Consider the following 21,594-nt stretch of genomic DNA (forward strand, 5'->3'; position numbering starts at 1 on the left):
GCCTCCTAAAGTGGGTCCCTCACCCCTGAGCAGCCTAACTGGGAGGCACCCCCCCAGTAGGGACAGACTGACACCTCATTCAACCGGGTACTCCTCTGAGACAAAACTTTCAGAGGAACTATCAGACAGCTGAATTTGTGGTCTCACGAAAATCCGCTGTTCTGCAGCCACCAGTGCTGACACCCAGCCAAACAGGGTCTGGAGTGGACCTCTAGTAAACTCCAACAGACCTGCAGCTGAGGGTCTTGTCTGGTAGAAGGAAAATTAACAAACAGAAAGGACATCCACACCAAAAACCCATCTGTACATCACCATCATCGAAGACAAAAAGTAGACAAAACCACAAAGATGGGGAAAAAACAGACCAAAAAAACTGGAAACTCTAAAAAACAGAGCACCTCTCCTCCTCCAAAGGAACGCAGTTCCTCACCAGCAATGGAACAAAGCTGGATGGAGGATGACTTTGATGAGTTGAGAGAAGAAGGCTTCAGACGATCAAACTACTCTGAGCTACGAGAGGAAATTCAAAACAATAGCAAAGAAGTTAAAAACTTTGAAAAAAATTAGAAGAATGGATAACTAGAATAACCAATGGAGAGAAGGGCTTAAAGGAGATGATGGAGCTGAAAGGCAAGTTTCGAGAACTACGCGAAGAATGCAGAAGCCTCAGTAGCAGATGCGATCAACTGGAAGAAAGGGTATGGCTGATAGAAGATGAAATGAATGAAATGAAGAGAGAAGGGAAGTTTAGAGAAAAAAGAATAAAAAGAAATGAACAAAGCCTCCAAGAAATTTGGGACTATGTGAAAAGACCAAACCTACGTCTGATTGGTGTACCTGAAAATGATGGGGAGAATGGAACCAAGTTGGAAAACACTCTGCAAGATATTATCCAGGAGAACTTCCCCAATCTAGCAAGGCAGGCCAGCATTCAGATTCAGGAAATACAGAGAACGCCACAAAGATACTCCTCGAGAAGGGCAACTCCAAGACACATAATTGTCAGATTCACCAAAGTTGAAATGAAGGAAAAAGTGTTAAGGGCAGCCAGAGAGAAAGGTCAGGTTACCCACAAAGGGAAGCCTATCAGACTAACAGCTGATCTCTCAGCAGAAACTCTACAAGCCAGAAGAGAGTGGGGGCCGATATTCAACATTCTTAAAGAAAAGAATTTTCAACCCAGAATTTCCTATCCCGCCAAACTAAGCTTCATAAGTGAAGGAGAAATAAAATACTTTACAGACAAGCAAACGCTGAGTGATTTTGTCACCACCAGGCCTGCCCTAAAAGAGCTCCTGAAGGAAGCACTAAACATGGAAAGGAACAACCGGTACCAGCCCCTGCAAAACCATGCCAAATTGTAAAGACCATCGAGGCTAGGAAGAAACTATAGCAACTAACGAGCAAAATAACCAACTAACATCATAATGACAGGATCAGATTCACACATAACAATATTCACGTTAAATGTAAATGGGCTAAATGCTCCAATCAAAAGACACAGACTGGCAAACTGGATAAGGAGTCAGGACCCATCAGTGTGCTGTATTCAGGAAACCCATCTCACGTGCAGAGACACACATAGACTCAAAATAAAGGGATGGAGGAAGATCTATCAAGCAACTGGAAAACAAAAAAAGGCAGGGGTTGCAATCCTAGTCTCTGATAAAATAGACTTTAAACCAACAAAGATCAAAAGAGACAAAGAAGGCCATTACATAATGGTAAAGGGATCAATTCAACAAGAAGAGCTAACTATCCTAAATATATATGCACCTAACACAGGAGCACCCAGATTCATAAAGCAAGTCCTCAGTGACCTACAAAGGGACTTAAACTCCCACACAATAATAATGGGAGATTTTAACACCCCACTGTCAGCATTAGACAGATCAACGAGACAGAAAGTTAACAAGGATATCCAGGAATTGAACTCAGCTCTACATAAAGTGGACCTAATAGACATCTACAGAACTCTCCACCCCAAATCAACAGAATATACATTTTTTTCAGCACCACACCACACCTATTCCAAAATTGACCACATAGTTGGAAGTAAAGCTCTTCTCAGCAAATGTAAAAGAACAGAGATTATAACAAACTGTCTCTCAGACCACAGTGCAATCAAACTAGAACTCAGGATTAAGAAACTCAGTCAAAACCGCTCAACTACATGGAAACTGAACAACCTGCTCCTGAATGACTATTGGGTACATAATGAAATGAAGGCAGAAATAAAGATGTTCTTTGAAACCAACGAGAACAAAGACACAACATACCAGAATCTCTGGGACACGTTCAAAGCAGTGTGTAGAGGAAAATTTATAGCACTAAATGCCCACAAGAGAAAGCAGGAAAGATCCAAAATTGACACCCTAACATCACAATTAAAAGAACTAGAAAAGCAAGAGCAAACACATTCAAAAGCTAGCAGAAGGCTAGAAATAACTAAAATCAGAGCAGAACTGAAGGAAATAGAGACACAAAAAACCCTTCAAAAAATTAATGAATCCAGGAGCTGGTTTTTTGAAAAGATCAACAAAATTGATGGACCGCTAGCAAGACTAATAAAGAAGAAAAGAGAGAAGAATCAAATAGATGCAATAAAAAACGAAAAAGGGGATATCACCACCGATCCCACAGAAATACAATCTACCATCAGAGAATACTACAAACACCTCTATGCAAATAAACTAGAAAATCTGGAAGAAATGGATAAATTCCTCGACAAATACACCCTCCCAAGACTAAACCAGGAAGAAGTTGAATCTCTGAATAGACCAATAACAGGTTCTGAAATTGTGGCAATAATCAATGGCTTACCAACCAAAAAGAGTCCAGGACCTGATGGATTCACAGCTGAATTCTACCAGAGGTACAAGGAGGAACTGGTACCATTCCTTCTGAAACTATTCCAATCGATAGAAAAAGAGGGAATCCTCCCTAACACATTTTACGAAGCCAGCATCGTCCTGATACCAAAACCTGGCAGAGACATAACCAAAAAAGAGAATTTCAGACCAATATCCTTGATGAACATTGATGCAAAAATCCTCAATAAAATACTGGCAAACCGAATCCAGCAGCACATCAAAAAGCTTATCCACCATGATCAAGTGGGCTTCATCCCTGGGATGCAAGGCTGGTTCAACATACGCAAATCAATAAATGTAATCCAGCATATAAACAGAACCAAAGACAAAAACCACATGATTATCTCAATAGATGCAGAAAAGGCCTTTGACAAAATTCAACAACCCTTCATGCTAAAAACTCTCAATAAATTAGGTATTGATGGGACGTATCTCAAAATAATAAGAGCTATCTACGACAAACCCACAGCCAATATCATACTGAATGGGCAAAAACTGGAAGCATTCCCTCTGAAAACTGGCACAAGACAGGGATGCCCTCTCTCACCGCTCCTATTCAACATAGTGCTGGAAGTTCTGGCCAGAGCAATCAGGCAGGAGAAGGAAATAAACGGTATTCAATTAGGAAAAGAGGAAGTCAAATTGTCCCTGTTTGCAGATGACATGATTGTATATCTAGAAAACCCCATTGTCTCAGCCCAAAATCTCCTTAAGCTGATTAGCAACTTCAGCAAAGTCTCAGGATACAAAATTAATGTACAAAAATCACAAGCATTCTTGTACACCAATAACAGACAAACAGAGAGCCAAATCATGAGTGAACTCCCATTCACAATTGCTTCAAAGAGAATAAAATACCTAGGAATCCAGCTTACAAGGGATGTGAAGGACCTCTTCAAGGAGAACTACAAACCACTGCTCAATGAAATAAAAGAGGATACAAACAAATGGAAGAACATTCCATGCTCATGGGTTGGAAGAATCAATATCGTGAAAATGGCCATACTGCCCAAGGTAATTTATAGATTCAATGCCATCCCCATCAAGCTACCAATGACTTTCTTCACAGAATTGGAAAAAACTACTTTAAAGTTCATATGGAACCAAAAAAGAGCCCGCATTGCCAAGTCAATCCTAAGCCAAAAGAACAAAGCTGGAGGCATCACGCTACCTGACTTTAAACTATACTACAAGGCTACAGTAACCAAAACAGCATGGTACTGGTACCACAACAGAGACATAGATCAATGGAACAGAACAGAGCCCTCAGAAATGATGCCGCATAGCTACAACTATCTGATCTTTGACAAACCTGACAAAAACAAGAAATGGGGAAAGGATTCCCTATTTAATAAATGGTGCTGGGAAAACTGGCTAGCCATATGTAGAAAGCTGCAACTGGATCCCTTCCTTACACCTTATACAAAAATTAATTCAAGATGGATTAAAGACTTATATGTTAGACCTAAAACCATTAAAATCCTACAAGAAAACCTAGGCAATACCATTCAGGACATAGGCGTGGGCAAGGACTTCATGTCTAAAACACCAAAAGCAATGGCAACAAAAGCCAAAATCGACAAATGGGATCTCATTAAACTAAAGAGCTTCTGCACAGCAAAAGAAACTATCATCAGAGTGAACAGGCAACCTACAGAATGGGAGAAAATTTTTGCAACCTACTCATCTGACAAAGGGCTAATATCCAGAATCTACAATGAACTCAAACAAATTTACAAGAAAAAAACAAACAACCCCATCAAAAAGTGGGCAGAGGACATGAACAGACACTTCTCAAAAGAAGACATTTATGCAGCCAAAAAACACATGAAGAAATGCTCATCATCACTGGCCATCAGAGAAATGCAGATCAAAACCACAGTGAGATACCATCTCACACCAGTTAGAATGGCCATCATTAAAAAATCAGGAAACAACAGGTGCTGGAGAGGATGTGGAGAAATAGGAACACTTTTACACTGTTGGTGGGACTGTAAACTAGTTCAACCATTGTGGAAGTCAGTGTGGCGATTCCTCAGGGATCTAGAACTAGAAATACCATTTGACCCAGCCATCCCATTACTGGGTATATACCCAAAGGACTATAAATCAGGCTGCTATAAAGACACATGCACACGTATGTTTATAGCGGCACTATTCACAATAGCAAAGAGTTGGAACCAGCCCAAATGTCCAACAACGATAGACTGGATTAAGAAAATGTGGCACATATACACCATGGAATACTATGCAGCCATAAAAAATGATGAGTTCGTGTCCTTTGTAGGGACATGGATGAAACTGAAAAACATCATTCTCAGTAAACTATCGCAAGGACAAAAAACCAAACACCGCATGTTCTCACTCATAGGTGGGAATTGAACAATGAGAACTCATGGACACAGGAAGGGGAACATCACGCTCCGGGGACTGTTGTGGGGTGGGGGGAGGGGGGAGGGACAGCATTAGGAGATACACCTAATGCTAAATGACGAGTTAATGGGTGCAGGAAATCAACATGGCACATTGATACATATGTAACAAACCTGCACATTGTGCACATGTACCCTAAAACCCTAAAGTATAATAAAAAAAAATAAAAATAAATAAATATATATAATTTAAACAATTCACAATCACACCTGTAATCCCAACAAGTAGGGAGGCTGATGTGGGAGGATTGTTTGAGGCCAGGAGTTTAAGACTAGCCTAGGCAACATAGTGTGACCCTGTTTTTTAAAAAAAAAAAAAAAAAAAAAATCAAAATTTCGGGCTGGGCGCGGTGGCTCACACTTGTAATCCCAGCACTTTGGGTGGCCGAGGCGGGCGGATCACGAGGTCAGGAGATCGAGACCACGGTGAAACCCCGTCTCTACTAAAAATACAAAAAATTAGCCAGGCGTGGTGGCGGGCACCTGTAGTCCCAGCTACTTGGAGAGGCTGAGGCAGGAGAATGGCGTGAACCCAGGAGGCGGAGCTTGCAGTGAGCCGAGACTGCACCACTGCACTCCAGCCTGGGCGACAGAGCGAGACTCTGTCTCAAAAAAAAAAAAAAAAAAAAATCAAAATTTCAAAGCTCCAGAAGGTACACTCTGAAAGTCTTCCTTTGGCCTGGTGTGGTGGCTCATGCCTGTAATCTTAGCACTTTGGGAAGCTGAGGAAGGTAGATCACTTGAGGCCAGGAGTTTGAGACCAGCCTGGCCAAAATGGTGAAACCCCATCTCTACTAAAAGTACAAAAATTAGCTGGGTGTGGTGGTGGGTACCTGTAATCCCAGCTACTTGAGAGGCTGAAGCATGAGAATCACTTGAACCCAGTAAGTGGTGGTTGCAATGAGCCCAGATTGTGCCACTGCACTCCAGCCTGGGCAACAGAGGAAGACTCTGTGTCTCCAAAAAAATAAAAATAAATAAATAAATAAATAAAATAATTATAAAAAAGTCTTCCTCCTTCCCCTTTTCCTTCCTCACCACCCAATTTTTCTTCCTGGAGGGAACCTGAAAGCCCATTTTTTGTTTATCTTTTCTGAGACATTTTACGTTTTATGCATGCACAAGTAAATGTGTGTAAATGTTATGTCTCTCTGTCTCCTGCCTCGATTGGTGGCACGCTATACATGCATTCTGCACCTTGCCTTTTTTATTAACAATATACCCCATCCTCATTATTTTAAATGAGAGGACTCTGAGGTTCGGCTTATGAAGTCTAGCTGGTGAATGCAGGTCTCTTTGAATGCACAGCCTGTGCCTCACTCTCCTAAGCGGGGAGGCTCTGACTGTGAGGGAGTGTCAGCTGGCCTGGGCCCCCTGGATGTGCCCATTCAGGGCCTCTCCTCAACGAGCCCTGGGCAGCTCTGACTGCCGCATCTCCTGGTGCCAAGGGAACTGGGAAAGAACTAACCAATGGTCCGGCCTGGCAGAGGGTCCGAGGACCTGGAGAAAAAAGGGCTTTGTTCCACACCCCTTGAAGACTGGCAGGAGTTGGCCTGCCTGGCCATGCTGCCTTTCTCTGCACCCTCTATAAGAGCAAGAACATTTTCTCTTCCTGCCAAGACCTGATGGCAGCCTGGCGGGTCCTGTGGTGGCCCCTCTGAGGGCCGGCTCCCACGCCTCACCGCCTTTTGATGGCCTTGCTGGAGATGGGCAGCTGCAGTGGTCCCTGCCAAGGCCTCAGGACTGGCCTCCCTGAGAATGTGCATCTGCTCCCACGTCTGGATCTCACTGCTGCACTGGGAAGGAACTCTCCCTGCCCGTGCTCCGTGCCAACCAGCCTGGTGGGGATTGGTGCAAGGGCTGGGGGCCAGGGAGAGCTGGCCAGCCTGAGCTAATGGGGAAGCATCATTGGTAGTTAAATGTGCAGTTATGCTTTTCCCTACAAAAAGCCCCGTGACCTCTTCTTCCTCAGGCTCTCCTCTCTTCAAAAACAGCTCAGCCTGAAAGGTCCCCCGGGAGGCTGCAAGCAGCTTCCGGTGCTGCGTGCTTGTGAGTGCTTACTCCTGGGTCCAGGCCTGCTGGCTGGGCTGCAGGGGAGTGCCAGGAGCCAGGAGCTGCCCAAAGCTCACAGCTCTAGTGGGGTTTCTCCTCAGAGGAGCCAGTGCCCCAAGCCCGGATTTACTCTTTTTGCCCTCAGACTCTAAGCAAGGCGTCCAGCAGGTCTGTCGCTGAGCAAACAGCGAATGGGCAGGGTCTCTGTGCCTCATCCTCCCAAGTGTGAAATGGTCACAATAAGGAGATTTGTTTGTTTGTTTGTTTTCCGTGTGCTTCAAAACACTCTTTCATAATTGAGATTTTTTTGGTTGTGTTGAGGCTCAGTACACAGACATTGTGGTTTGCACACAGTTCTTATCATACGTACTGAAAATCTAAAAAGCCATGTATTGTAATTCTTTTTAAAAGTACTCCAGTGACTTTCCAGCTTAACATTTGGAGGTAAATTTTCCTTAAGAGGCTATCAAGTACAGTATTTTCACATGTGGATAAGCTGTTACATACATCCCACTAATACACAATAGCAAATACACCACAAACTCAAATTTTCAATCTTTCACAGCACGTTAACAAAGTTACTAGGAAAACAGGACTACCACGACCAAGGATGTTAGAGTGCACACAATTCTCATAGGGAGGGCCATAATCAAGTGGATTTCTTTAGGAAACAATTCTGCTAGAAAACAATATGTGTAGGTCTGGCGTGGTGTCTCACGCCTATAATCCCAGTACTTTGGGAGGCTGAGGAGGGCGGATCACCTGAGGTCAGGAGTTCGAGACCAGCCTGGCCAACATGGTGAAACCCTGTCTCTACAAAAATGCAAAAAATTAGCCGGGCATGATGGCAGATGCCTGTAATCCCAGCTACTTGGGAAGCTGAGGTAGGAGAATCGCTTGAATCTGGGAGGCAGAGGTTGCAGTGGGCCGAGATCACGCCACTACACTCCAGCCTGGGCGACAGAGCGAGACTCCATCTCAAAAAAAAAAAAAAAAAATTAACAACAACATGGGAATAGAAGTAATTTAAAATGCTCAGGACATTAAATGCATGACTGTGACTCCATATTGCCATTTAGTATGCTTTATATTATAGGATATAAATACTAACCCTCCATCTATGGAATGTTAAGCTGACACCCAAGACAGTCAAATCCTCCCGGAATTCAATAGCCCACACTATTTTCTGGTTGTACCAAAAAATAAACAAGCAGCAAATGGTTTCACCTTTTTAAAAAAAGCATTTACACTTAAAAAATGGGATTAGATGTTATTCCCTCCTTCTTAAAAATGTTTCTAGGCCAGCCATGGTGGCTCACACCTGTAATTCCAGCACTTTGAGACACCAAGGCAGGCATATCTCTTGAGCTCAGGAGTTTGAGACCAGCCTGGGCAACAAAGTGAGACCCTGTCTCTACAAAAAATGCAAAAAAGTAGCCAAGCATGGTGGCATGCACCTGTGGTCCCAGCTACTCAGGAGGCTTAGGTGGGAGGGTGGCTTGAGCCTGGGAGGCAGAGTGCAGTGAGCTGAAATGGCACCACTACACTCCAGCCTGGGCATCAGAGCCAGACCCTGTCTCAAAAAAAAAAAAAAAAAAATTATTATTTTGTAAACTCGCATTTACAAAATAGTTGATGAAAATATATACTCAATTGTACAAAAAGGGAGATGGGGACCACTGATATAACATGGTATGTGATTTAATCAGATTTGGTTGGCTTCCTTCTCTCCAGCTTCATCAGAGGCTGATTTTAGTTTCTCCGTTTTCTACAGGTAAATCTTCTTTAGTTTCCTAGTTAGCCACTTAGCCTGTTTTCCCTTTGCTCCCCTTTCCCTTTTTGTTTGCACTTTTTTGCCCGAAGATTTAGCCTTCTCTGATGCCTGTTTCAGCTTCGTTTCCACTTTTGCAGCAGCAGGTTAGCTGACAACCGCACCAACCTCCTCCTGGGCTCTTCCTTGGCAGCGGCATCTGCGGAACTGATCTTCCTCTTCCTCTTTGGCAGTGGGGAGGGCGCATGCCCAGTGTTGCCGGCCGTGGAGGAGCTGGGCTGCCTCGCCACTCACAATAAAAAGATTTGATGCAGGTGAGGAGGATTAAGGGAGGAGACCACCCCTCATATTGTCTTATGCCCAATTTCTGCCTCCAAAGAAAGAAGAAGTAAAAACTAAAAGGCAGAAGTGGAATCTACAGGCAGATAGCCCAGCACCACGCCCTGGGCCTGGTAGTTAAAAATCAGCCCTGACTTGGCTGGGTGCGGTGGCTCACGCCTGTAATCCCAGCACTTTGGGAGGCCAAGGTGGGCAGCTCACCTGTGGTCAGGAGTTGAAGACCAGCCTGACCAATATGGAGAAACCCCATCTCTACTAAAAATGCAAAAAATTGGCCTGGTATGGTGGCATATGCCTGTAATCCCAGCTACTCGGGAGGCTGAGGCAGGAGAATCGCTTGAACCTGGGAGACAGAGGTTATGGTGAGCCAAGATCGCGCCACTGCACTCCAGCCTGGGCAACAAGAGCAAAACTCCGTCTCAAAAAAAAAATCAACCCCTGACCTAACTGCTTATGTTATCTGTAGATTTCAGCATTGTATGGAAAGGCATCATGAAAATTCCTGTCCTGTTCTGTTCTATTCTGATTACGGTGCATGCAGCCCCCAGTCACGGACCCCCTGCTTGCTCAATCAATCACGACCCTTTCACGGGGACCTCCTTAGAGTTGTAAGCCCTTAAAAGGAACAGGAATTGCTCACTTGGGGAGCTCAGTTTTTGGAGACGTGAGTCTGCCAGTGCTCCCAGCTGAATAAAGCCCTTTCCTTCTACAACTCAGTGTCTGAGGGATTCTTGTCTGCAGCTCATCCTGCTACATGATGAAGCCGGGAGAGGAGCAGGCTGTAGCCCAGCCTCTGCTGGGAGAGCCTGTTGGTGGCAGGTGGGGAGAGGAAGACAGCTTTGTGTTGGCTGGGGTCCACACTCAACCCAGGTGTTACCAGAAAGAGGTCCTGATCCAAACTTCAAGAGAGGGTTCTTGGATCTCGCCCAAGAAAGAATTCAGGGCAGGTCTGTAGACTAAAGTGAAAGCAAGTTTATAAAGAAGTGAAGGAATAAAGAATGGCTACTCCAGAGGCAGAGCAGCCCTGAGGGCTACTGGTTGCCCATATTTATGGTTATTTCTTGATTATATATGCTGAACAAGGGGTGGACTATTCATGCCTCCCCTTTCTAGATGGTATAGGGTAACTTCCTGACATTGCCATGGCATTTGTAAAGTGTCATGGCGCTGGCGGGAGTGTAGCCGTGAGGATGACCAGAGGTCACTCTTGTGGCTATCTTGGTTTTGGTGGATTTTGGCGGGTTTCTTTACTGCAAACTGTTTTATCAGCAAGATCTTTATGACCTGTATCTTGTACCAATCTCCTATCTCATCCTGTAACTTAGGATGTGTAACTGTCTGGAATGCAGCCCAGTAGGTTTCAGCCTCATTTTACCCAGCTCCTATTCAAGATGGAGTTACTCTGGTTCAAATGCCTCTGACACTGGGATGTCGGCCCCCCAAATGTGGTACCAGGGGGACATGGCCCAGGGCATCTTCAGCATGGGCCTGTCCTGTGGGGGATGGCAAGGAGAGACATCAGTGTTCTGGATGTAGGTCCGGTCTGGTACCCTGAGAATGGAGTGGCCCAATGCAGGTCACAGCCCACTTGAAGCAGCTGCAGATGGCAGCCTTGTGGAGGCGATGCAGGGACCAAGAGAAAAACATTCTTTGCCATCTGAAGGTTCACTGAGAATCACTGACAAAAGGCAGACTAACAGGCCAAAAAGCATACAAACTTATTTGACCACAATTTTATGTGACAGAGGAACCTTCAGAATGAAGACCCCAAAGATACAGGGGAAGCAGTCTATTTTTATGCTTAGGTTCAGAAAAGTATGAATGGTCATGCAGAACTGTGATTGGACAAAACTCTAATGCTGATAGATTGAGTGGGGAAATGCAGCAAGGCCTGTCTGTACATTTTCTTCTTGGCCTCTCTATGCAGCATTCCTTCCTTCTGGATATGGGGCAAGACCCTCTCTGGAATGGGGATCTTGTGACCTACTATCAAACAAAGTAGGTTAGATAATTTCTTTTCTTTTTTTTTTTTTTTTTAAGATAGGGTCATTCTGTTGCCCAGGCTGTAGTGCAGTGGTGTGATCCTGGCTCACTGCAGCTTTGACCTCACAGACTCAGGTGATCCTTCCGCCCCAGCATACCCAGTGGCTGGGACCACAGAGCATGCACCACTGCACCTGGCTAATTTTTAAGTTTTCTGTAGGGAGGAGGTTTCACCATGTTGCCTAGGCTCATCTGGAACCCGTGGGCTCAAGCCATCCACCTGCCTCCACCTCACTAAGTGCTGGGATTACAGGCATGAGCCACTGCACCTAGCCTGGTCAGATGATTTCTTTACAGCCATGTTTTACACAGAAAAAGGGAGGAAGTTAGAGTAATATTTTGGGGTTTGATGGCTGGCTTTGGGGAAAAGGGGTTCTGGTTTCTAAGACCTGCCTTGGGGAAGAGAGACCCTAGTTTCTGTGGCTAGCCTTGGGGGCCAGAAACAAGAGGCAGGAGAAGATGAGAGAGAAACTTTTGCTTCTGAGGCTGCCTTTGAGGCCTCCAATTTGGAGGAGCATCTTTTGAGCTCCAGTCGCAGCATAGGAGAAAATGGTCATAATACTTGGAGAGGGTAAGAAGAAGGCTATGGGTCCCTCCTGGGAAGTTCAGGACAGCACTTGTGCAGGAGTTCTCTGGGAGGTACTGGAAAGCAAGCAGGGGACTGTCACTCCAGGAATGCAGGAACCAGGGTTCCGGTGCTAACTCAGAAGGGGGAGGGTGTTGGGAGACCCTCCCGATCCTCCCTCCCAAACACCCTCCCGATCATCCCTCCCAAACACATCCTTCGGGGAGTTCAGGCACCAAGTGGGCATCCACGTGCTTCTTCATGGAGAAAATAGAGTTTTCTCTGGCATGGGGTTTTGAGAGTTCGGCTGACATCCCTGGCAGCTGAAAGGCATTAAATCTGCAGCCAGAAGGCCTTATGGAGAGACATTCAGAGTGTGCTGTGTGTGATCTAAACAGTCAGACCTGTCTCTGAGAGCCACTGTGGTTTTGTTGAGATGGGCACTGGGCACTTGTGCTTTGTTAGTCCTGGATGAGCTTGTTTCCCCATGGGACTTGAAGCTTCTCCTGGTCACCTTCATGTTCCGTTGGCATCCAGCACAGGCTTGCCAGGTAGGACATGCTCAGTATGATGATGGAAAATTTAATAAACCATTTGAAATTTTCCACAGCCATTTTGGAAGTATGAATCAACTGAGGCTTGTAAATAACTAGAGGGATCTGTCTGGTGTAGGACACCCTACTTTTGTTCTTTCCCCTCCCACCGAGTAGAAAAGAAATTTTTAGCATGATAATGAGGCAAAGTCAGGTTAGGAGAGGTCATGAAAAAAGGTTTGGCCTGGCGCTGTGGCTCACGCCTGTAATCCCAGCACTTTCGGAGGCCGAGGCGGGTGGATCATGAGGTCAGGAGATCGAGACCATCCTGGCAAACATAGTGAAACCCCGGCTCTACTAAAAAATAAAAAAATTTTGCTGGACGTGGTGGCGTATGCCTGTAATCCTAGCTACTCGGGAGGCTAAGGCAGGAGAATCACTTGAACCAGGGAGTCAGAGGTTGCAGTGAGCCGGGATCGTGCCACTGCACTCCAGCCTGGCGACAGAGAGAGACTCCATCTCAAAAAAAAAAAAAAGGAAAAAGAAAAAAGGTTTGTCTGCCTGCAGATTCTCACCTTGGTGAATCTGAAAGACCCAAGACCCCTAGAGTAGGTGAGTCCCCATCTCTGCCCACTCCTCTAGGATGGAACCAGGAACAAGTTTCCAGGACCACACATGGCAGCTCTCGGGGTGGCACCAGGCTTGCAGGGAGGGCAGAGAGGACAAAAAAGGGGAAGGGAGGAATACCAGAGAGAAAAAGGGATGCCTGGATCTCTATCCAAGCCTGCCCTTATGGGAAAAATAAAAAGTAATGTTTTACACCACCCTATGAAATTGCTCATTGACTAAGAAGATTTTGTTCCAGGTAAGGAATAATATCCACAGTACCTTCTTGAGTATTGCAATGAGGGGGTTAAGCTGCCAAGCATGTTGCTAATATTTTGAATGAACCCAGGAGATATCACCCCCCAAAATGCCACGTTGGTATGCTGATTGCTTCAAACTGAAGGCATCTGGGAAAACAATGGATACACAGAGGGGCTTTTTCCTGAATTTCCCTTATCTGAGTAAAGGTAGATTCTCCAGAAGGAAGCCGATTGTCATGAAAACCCTCCCTAGAAATTTGTATCTATCAGAAAGATTAACATGTCACAGGACTCAAACCTAGGAGAGATTAAAGTTGACATTTCATCCAGACAGTCTATTACCTATTCTTATGAAGGCTCATCTTTTTTTTTTTTCATAACCATTTGTATGTAGGTGTCCTATATATCCCACTTCCCTCATCCCCATGAAGAAGGATATACAGTCATGTGATGGGTAGGGATGTTTCAGTCAATGACAGACCACATGTAAAATGGTGGCCCCATGAGAATAAAATGGAGCCAATTTTTTTTTTCTTTTTTTTTGACAGGGTCTCACTCTTGCCCAGGTTGCAGTGCAGTGGCCTGATTCATGGCCCACTGCAGCATCGGCCTCCTAGGCTTAACCAATCCTTCTGCCTCAGCCTCTGAGTAGCTGGGACTATAGGTGCACGCCATCATACTGGGCTAATTTTTAAATTTTTTTGTAGAGGCAGGGGTCTCACCATGTTGCCCAAGCTGGTATTGAACTCCTGGCCTCAAGTGATCCTCCCATCTTGGCCTCCCAAAGTGCTGGGATTACAGGTGTGAGGCCATAGGCCTGGCTGAGCTGAAAAATTTCTATCACCTAGTGACACTTAGCCTTGGTAATGTCATAGTGTAACATATTATCTTTTCTATGGTTAGACATGTTTAGATATGCAAATACTCACCATTGTGTTACAGTTGCCTACAGTAGTCAGTGCAGTAACATACAGTAAAGTTTATAGCCTAGGAGTAATAGGCTATACCTATAGCCTAGGTGTGTGGTAGGCTTGCCATCGAGGTTTGTGTAAGGGCACTCTATGATGTTCTCACAATGATGAAATTGCCTAATGATGCATTTCTCAAACATATCCCATTCCTTAAACAGTAATGATTAGAGAACGTCATTGGGTTACTGGGTATTCGCTTTTCTGTGATGCCTCTGTTGGGGGTCATAAAACAATAGCCCAAAAAGAAGGCCTCAGAGTCAGCTGTCTCTGACCTCTAATCTCCTGTTTCTAGACTCTCATTTTCTCTAGAGGCTAGCCATAGAAACTAGAATCCCTCTTTCCCAAGAGAGGTCATGAAAACCAGACCCCTTTTCCCAAAGCCAGCCATAAAACCCAAAATATTACTAACTCCTCTGCTACTCCAGCCTTTCTGTGTAAGAACTGGCTGTAAAAAAAATTGACCTTTTTTTTTTTTTTTGAGATGGAGTCTCTCTCTGTTGCCCAGGCTGGAGTGCAATGGAGTGATCTTGGCTCACTGCAACCTCTGCTTCTCGGGTTCAAGTGATTCTCCTGCCTCAGCCTCCTGAGTAGCTGGGACTATAGGCACCCACCACCATGCCTGGCTAATTTTTGTATTTTTAGTAGAGATGGGGTTTCATCATATTGGCCAGGCTGATCTCGAATTCCTGACCTTGTGATCTGCCCGCCTCGGCCTCCCACAGAGTTGGGATTACAGGCGTGAGCCACTGTGCCCAGCCTTTTTTTTTTTTTTTTTTTTTTTTCCAGATGGTTCAAGTGATTCTCTTGCCTCAGCCTCCCAAGTAGCTGGGATTACAGGTATGCACCATCATGCCCGGCTAATTTTTTGTATTTTTAGTAGAGATGGGGTTTCTCTACGTTGGTCAGGCTGGTCTCAAACTCCTGACATCAGGTGATCCGCCTGCCTCATCCTCTCAAAGTGATGGGATTAGAAGTGTGAGCCACCATGCCCAGCAGAAATTGATCTATCTTATCTGACCTATCTTGTAGATCATAGGACCTCTATTCCAGAGAGGGTCTTGCCCCATACCCAGAAGAAAGGAATGCTGCACAGAGGCACTAAGAAGAATTTACACAGAGAGGGCTTGCTGGGTTTCCCTGCTCAGTCTATTAGCGCTGCATCATACCCTTTTGACCAATCATGTTTCTGAATGACTGTCCATATCATGTGGAACCTAAGCATAAAAATGGACAGTTTTCCTATAACCTTGGACCTTCTTTCTGAAGGTTCTCATGTCACATAAAACTAGGATCAAATAAATTTGGGTATCTTTTCTCCTATTCATCCACCATTTGTCAGGTGATTTTTCGCTGAATCTTCAGAGGGCAAAGGGTAAGTTTTCCCTTTGCCCCTACACCCTGCTTCCCACTCCCATGCAAATAAATTTGTATGCTTTTTTTCCTGTTAACCTGTCTATTGCCAGTTTTTTGTTTGTATGTTTGTTTTGTCTTTTCCTAGCAGACTTGAAGACTGGAACCAACAGTTTCGTCAGTGGAAGAAAACTAGAGAATTGAAAGATCTGATCCCTGCAGTAGTGGTGGAAATTCAGGAGGTCCAAGGGCCCAGGGACTTGAGTAAAGACGTAGGACATTGAGTGAAGTACCTGGCAGAACAGTTGTCTTTGAAAGGGAGGCTGGGTCTAGGTTCAGCAAGAGCTTGAGAACATGATGCTGCTGTAACATTTATTGAGCACCTACTGTAAGCCAGGCACTGTGATCACAAAGAAGGAAGAGACTGTAATTTCTCTTGAGAAACTAATGGTCTTGGGGAACAAGAAAGGATATGGGAACAAAACAAATTTTAACTCCTTTTATAGACCTGGGCTTGTGCAAGTTACAAATACAGTCGGCCCTTTGTATCCACAAGTTCTGCATCCTTGTATTCAACCAGCTGTGGATTGAAAATATTTGTGGAAAAAAAATACAACAATAAAAAATAATACAAATTTAAAAATACAGTATAACAAGTATTTATATAACACTTACATTGTATTAGGTATTATAAGCAATCTAGTGATTATTTAAAGTATAGGGGGTGAGCACAGTGGCTGAGGTAGGAGGATCTCAGCACTTTGGGAGGCTGAGGTAGGAGGATTGCTTGAGCTTAGAAGTTTAAGATCAGTCTGGGCAGCATGGTGAGACCCAACCTCTACAAAAAAAAAAAAAAAAAAAAATTAGCCAATATGGTGGTGTGAGCCTGTGGTCCCAGCTACTTGGGAGGCTGAGGTGGGAAGATTGCTTGAATTTGGGAGGTCGAGGCTGCAGTGAGTTGTGATGCCACTGTACCCCAACCTGGGCAACAGAGGGAGACACTGTTTCAAAAAAAATAAATAAATAAAAGAAAAGAAAGAAAAGAGAGGAAGACTGTGATAGTTATCATTTAGTATTATTTCTTTGTTAACCATTTTTATAGCCTGTGAAGTTCAAGTGTTTACCTAAGTAAGAACATTAAAGTTAAATAAATGATTTTTTTGTTATTTTTTGTTTGTTTGTTTGTTTTTTGTTTTTTTTTTGGCCAATAGCTCAGGATTTAGCTGTTTCCATCGAACCAACAATTTAATTAAAAACCTTAGTTATACAAATTTATACAAAGAGAGTAACCCTCATGCCAAATTTTTTTTTTTTTTTTTTTGAGACGGAGTTTCACTCTCGTCGCCCAGGCTAGAGTGCAATGGTGTGATCTCAGCTCACTGCAACCTCCGCCTCCCAGGTTCAGGTGATTCTTCTGCCTCAGCCTCCCAAGCAGCTGGGATTACAGGCACGTGTCACCACTCCCAACTAATTTTTTTATTTTTAGTAGAGATGGGGTTTGGCCATGTTGGTCAGGCTGGTCTCAAACTCCTGACCTCAGGTGATCTGCCCACCTCAGCCTCCCAAAGTGCTGGGATTACAGGCGTGAGCCACCATGCCTGACTGACACCTTATAATATTTAGGAGAGATAAATACGAAACCACTTGAACAACAAATCTAAACAATAATGTATGTTAAGAATTCTGAAGACATTTCTAATTTTGTCAATTAAAACCAGCTTATTAAGGATTTACTTAAGTCGCATGAACTTGAGAAAGCATTTGGGCTTAAAGTTCCTATTTTTCTGATAAAGTTTTTTTTTTTTTTTTTTTTTTTTGAGACAGAGTTTCGCTCTTGTTGCCCAGGCTGGAATGTAATGGCACGACCTTGGCTCACTGCAACCTCTGCCTCCGAGGTTCAAGCAATTCTCTTACCTCAGCCTCCCGAGCAGCTGGGATTACGGGCATACTCCACCACACCCAGCCAATTTTTTGCATTTTTAGTACAGATGGGGTTTCTCCATATTGGTCAGGCTGGTCTTGAACTCCCGACCTCAGGTGATCCACCCACCTCGGCCTCCCAAAGTGCTGGGATTACAGGTGTGAGCCACCGTGCCTGGCCCTGATAAAGTATTTAAGTGCTTTTTTTTAAAGTCAATTAATTAGAGCTCTTTTATATATTTTTGGTAGTGAAACATCAGATACATGACACATAAATACATGGACTTATTAGACATGCAGATAGAAGCTCATAGATTCATAAGCCTCCCCTTTTTAGTCTCCTATTTTAGAGTTCTAATTTCTTGACAATCAGTTTCATTTCCCTAGGCAATTGTCAGCTAGATAGCTCTAAATTTGCATACCAAAGGAACAACTCTTATTGAAAATCAGATAGTGAAATTTACATCTCAAAGTACAGACAAAATCTAGGTGTGTTAGCAGGAGATTAAAAACGGATACGAAGCCAAACATAAAATGATAGAAATATACCATAGGGTTTGATAAGGAGACAAATTTTATTTAGATAGGTAGTTTTAAATTTAGTCTCTATCTTTTAACTGGACCTCTGAGCTGTGGGTGCAGCCCACGCTGAATCCTAGTTCTCCAAAGAGTGACAACATGGGACTAGGCCATGTAATGTGCTCACAGTGCACTGTTACAAAGACATTTCTCTAAGTATTTAAACCACACCACTTATTATCTTAAATATGCAAGAGTAACCCCTGTACAGGGTAATAACAATTTTGGTAAAAAAAAAAAAAAAGATCAGGTAACATAACATAAGAAGCAGTTGAAGATCTGTAAACCAAAAATAAAGTTCCAAGCTCCTCACCCAACTGAATGATCCTTCCTTTTGGCCAAGGGCATTCCAAAGTGAAAGTGAAAAACTAGTTCAGCCCATGATGGGAAGCAGGAGTCAGACATGCCCTATTATACCCTCCGACCATTGCAATTAAGGCACCGCTGACCAACATTAACATCAACACAGACCTTAAGACTGATAGAACAGTCTGATAATAACACTTTCTAAGTCTGATAAGAAACATTTACAATCTACTCTCTCTGAATCTGAACTGAACCAATGTACATCTTATATGTATTGATTAATATCTTATGCCTTCCTGAAATGTGTAAAACCAAGCTGTAGCCCTATGACCTTGGGCACATGTTGTCAAGACCTCCTGAGGCTGTGTCACAGGCTCGACCTTAACCTTGGCAAAATAAACTTCTAAACTGATTGAGACCTCTCTCAGATACTTTCGGTTTACAGATCTGAGAAGAACTTGTCTGTTTACACTCTTGGGGTTCCAAAAGGAAAAACAGAGGTTTCTCCCAAAAAGAAACCTGGCCTCTTCTCTGTTTTCTTAAAGGAATCCTAGGCTGTTAGGAACTATTTATGTCCTTCATGCAGCAGAGGGTGGTAAGAGGAAGGAAAGACAGGCAGAAGTAAATGGACAAAACAGAATTCAGTGGATTGAGAAGAAAAAAACCTTTTTCTCAAAAAACAAGAACCTAGGAGAGAAAAAAGTGTGTGTATATATAAATATGCTTATAAGTGTATGTGCATATATATATCTTAGATATTAGCTTTTAGTTAAGCTGACTTAACCATTGAGCTCTTAAAAAATCCTTTTAAATCTGCTATTATCATATTTTTGATGGGAAAAACTGCTGATAGTTTGAAAGTAACACAAATATCAAATTAGAAAGGACTTGACTTAGGAATCAAACCCAGGCTCTCACCATATAAAAAACAAGAGGCAGAATCATAGCTATGGAACTACAGCAGGGACAGCTGCCATTGCTCTGTCAGTTTGGGCTTGGCTAGAAAAAGGTGGCCTTGTTATGTAAATAAAACTCCTCAGGTAGTCAAAATCTTCCCCTTCCCTTTCCCTTTCCCTTCTCTCTCTCTCTTTCTTTCGTTCTCTCATTCTTTCTTTCTCTCTCTCCCTCTCTCTTTCTTTCTTGTTTTTTTTTTTTTTCTGTTTTTTTTTTCAGCTGCAGGGATTTCGCCAGTTCAGAGACCTTGTTCCCCATAATTTGGAACTTTCCTTCGGATTTGACCAAGTCAGGTAGAGTTGATCAAACCCAATGGGAAAAAGATGGAAACTGACTTTACTCTGGGCCTGGAAGCTGGGGGTGGTGAATAACTCTGCCCTTCTTAGGCCCAGTCCCAAGGTCAAGACCACTTGCGCCAGTGGCATGCGTCAGCAAGATAACAGAAGCAGGAAGAGAGCTAGTTGGCTGGAAGACAGGCACCCCCTGAAGACCGAGAGAGAGGCTGTCCGGGTACGGCATAGCAGTTACATTAGACTGAGACACTTCCTGTTTACAGGAGACTAAAATCTCTGCCCCATCCTCCTTCAGTGCTGAGCCATTTTAGGCCTCAGCCCGTCTGCCCGCAGGTGCTCCTTAAAACAGTGTGTTGCTCTACATCGCCTTGTGGTGTTTGTTGGCGACTCTCGAGGTTAGAACTGGTACAAGAGCCATGCAGAAACAACAACAACAACAAACAAAAACAGAAAGAAACAAATGAACAAAAATAAGCTAAAAGAAACAAACAATTGCACAGTTCCTATGATTACTCAGCACTCTAATGGTAAGGAGAAATTAAGACCAGCTGGCTGTTAATCTTAACTTTTAGTCATTAAAAAGAATTTCCTGGCCGGGACTGGTGGCTCATGCCTGTAATGCCAGCACTTTGGGAGGCCAAGACGAGCGGATCATGAGGTCAGGAGATTGAGACCATCCTGGCTAACACGGTGAAACACCGTCTCTACTAAAAATACAAAAAAATTAGCCGGGCATGGTAGCAGGGGCCTGTAGTCTCAGCCACTCGGGAGGCTGAGGCAGGAGAATGGCATGAACCTGGGAAGTGGAGCTTGCAGTGAGCTGAGATTGCACCACTGCACTCCAGCCTGGGTGACAGAGCAGCCAGACTCCATCTCAAAAACAAAAAAAAGAATTTCCTAGAGAAAACCCCAATTCAGCTACTTACGTAAGAATAGGGCCCAGGCTGAAAACTGTTCTACCATCTTAGAAGCAGGAGAAGACTCAAACTTGCCTTCCCTGTTGGAAATGAGCTGAGACTCCCGGAAAGGAGTTGCCTGCCCTCCATTATCATGGAAGCAGGAAAACTCACCTTCCTTGTTGGGAAGCAAGTAAAACTCCAGAAGAGGCGGCATACAGCAAAATGAATCTTACATACAGCAAATGTGCCATAAATCTCTTCTCTGGGAGAGTTTTATGGTCTTGAAGAAGACAAAAGGCCCACTCATACACATATAGACAAACATAATCACACACTTCCTTATCTCCTATTTGTTCTCCTAAAAAGTCCTTGTCTTTCCTAAATAACCTATTTGTTTCAACAGAGTCTCACTCTGTCGCCCAGGCTGGCATGCAGTGGCACAATCTCAGCTCACTGCGACCTCAAGCTCCTGGGTTCAAGCGATTTTCCTGCCTCAGCCTCCCAAGTAGCTGGGATTACAAGTGTGCACCACTACACCAGGCTAATTTTTGTATTTTTAGTAGAGATGGGGTTTCACCATGTTGGTCAGGCTGGTCTTGAACCCCTGACCTCGTGATCTGCCCGCCTTGGCCTCCCAAAGTGTTGGGATTACAGGCATGAGCCACTGTGCCCAGCCCAAAATAAATCTTAGATCTCAATCAACATTTGGATCAGGGGTTCTATGGAGGGGGGAAGGTCCCAGGTCTTAGGGAATTGTCCTATTGGTTTGAGCAATCAAGATAGCCCAAGCTGGTGGCAAGCACTGAAAAGAGATTTGTCAAACATCCCGGCCACTGCCACGCAGAGTT

The 21,594-nt window shown here is 44.0% G+C and overlaps 1 long non-coding RNA gene and 1 pseudogene across 2 annotated transcripts in view; both read right to left on the reverse strand.

The window, feature by feature from the left end:
- LOC134736578 (uncharacterized) overlaps window positions 1–21,594 on the reverse strand; it is a 106,472-nt gene that overhangs the window by 62,523 nt on the left and 22,355 nt on the right. The window lies entirely within an intron of this gene.
- On the reverse strand, window positions 8,448–12,595 carry LOC129481533 (uncharacterized; annotated as a pseudogene).

This window comes from Symphalangus syndactylus, chromosome 5 (genome assembly GCF_028878055.3).
Source record: "Symphalangus syndactylus isolate Jambi chromosome 5, NHGRI_mSymSyn1-v2.1_pri, whole genome shotgun sequence".
NCBI classification, from domain to species: Eukaryota; Metazoa; Chordata; class Mammalia; order Primates; family Hylobatidae; genus Symphalangus; species Symphalangus syndactylus.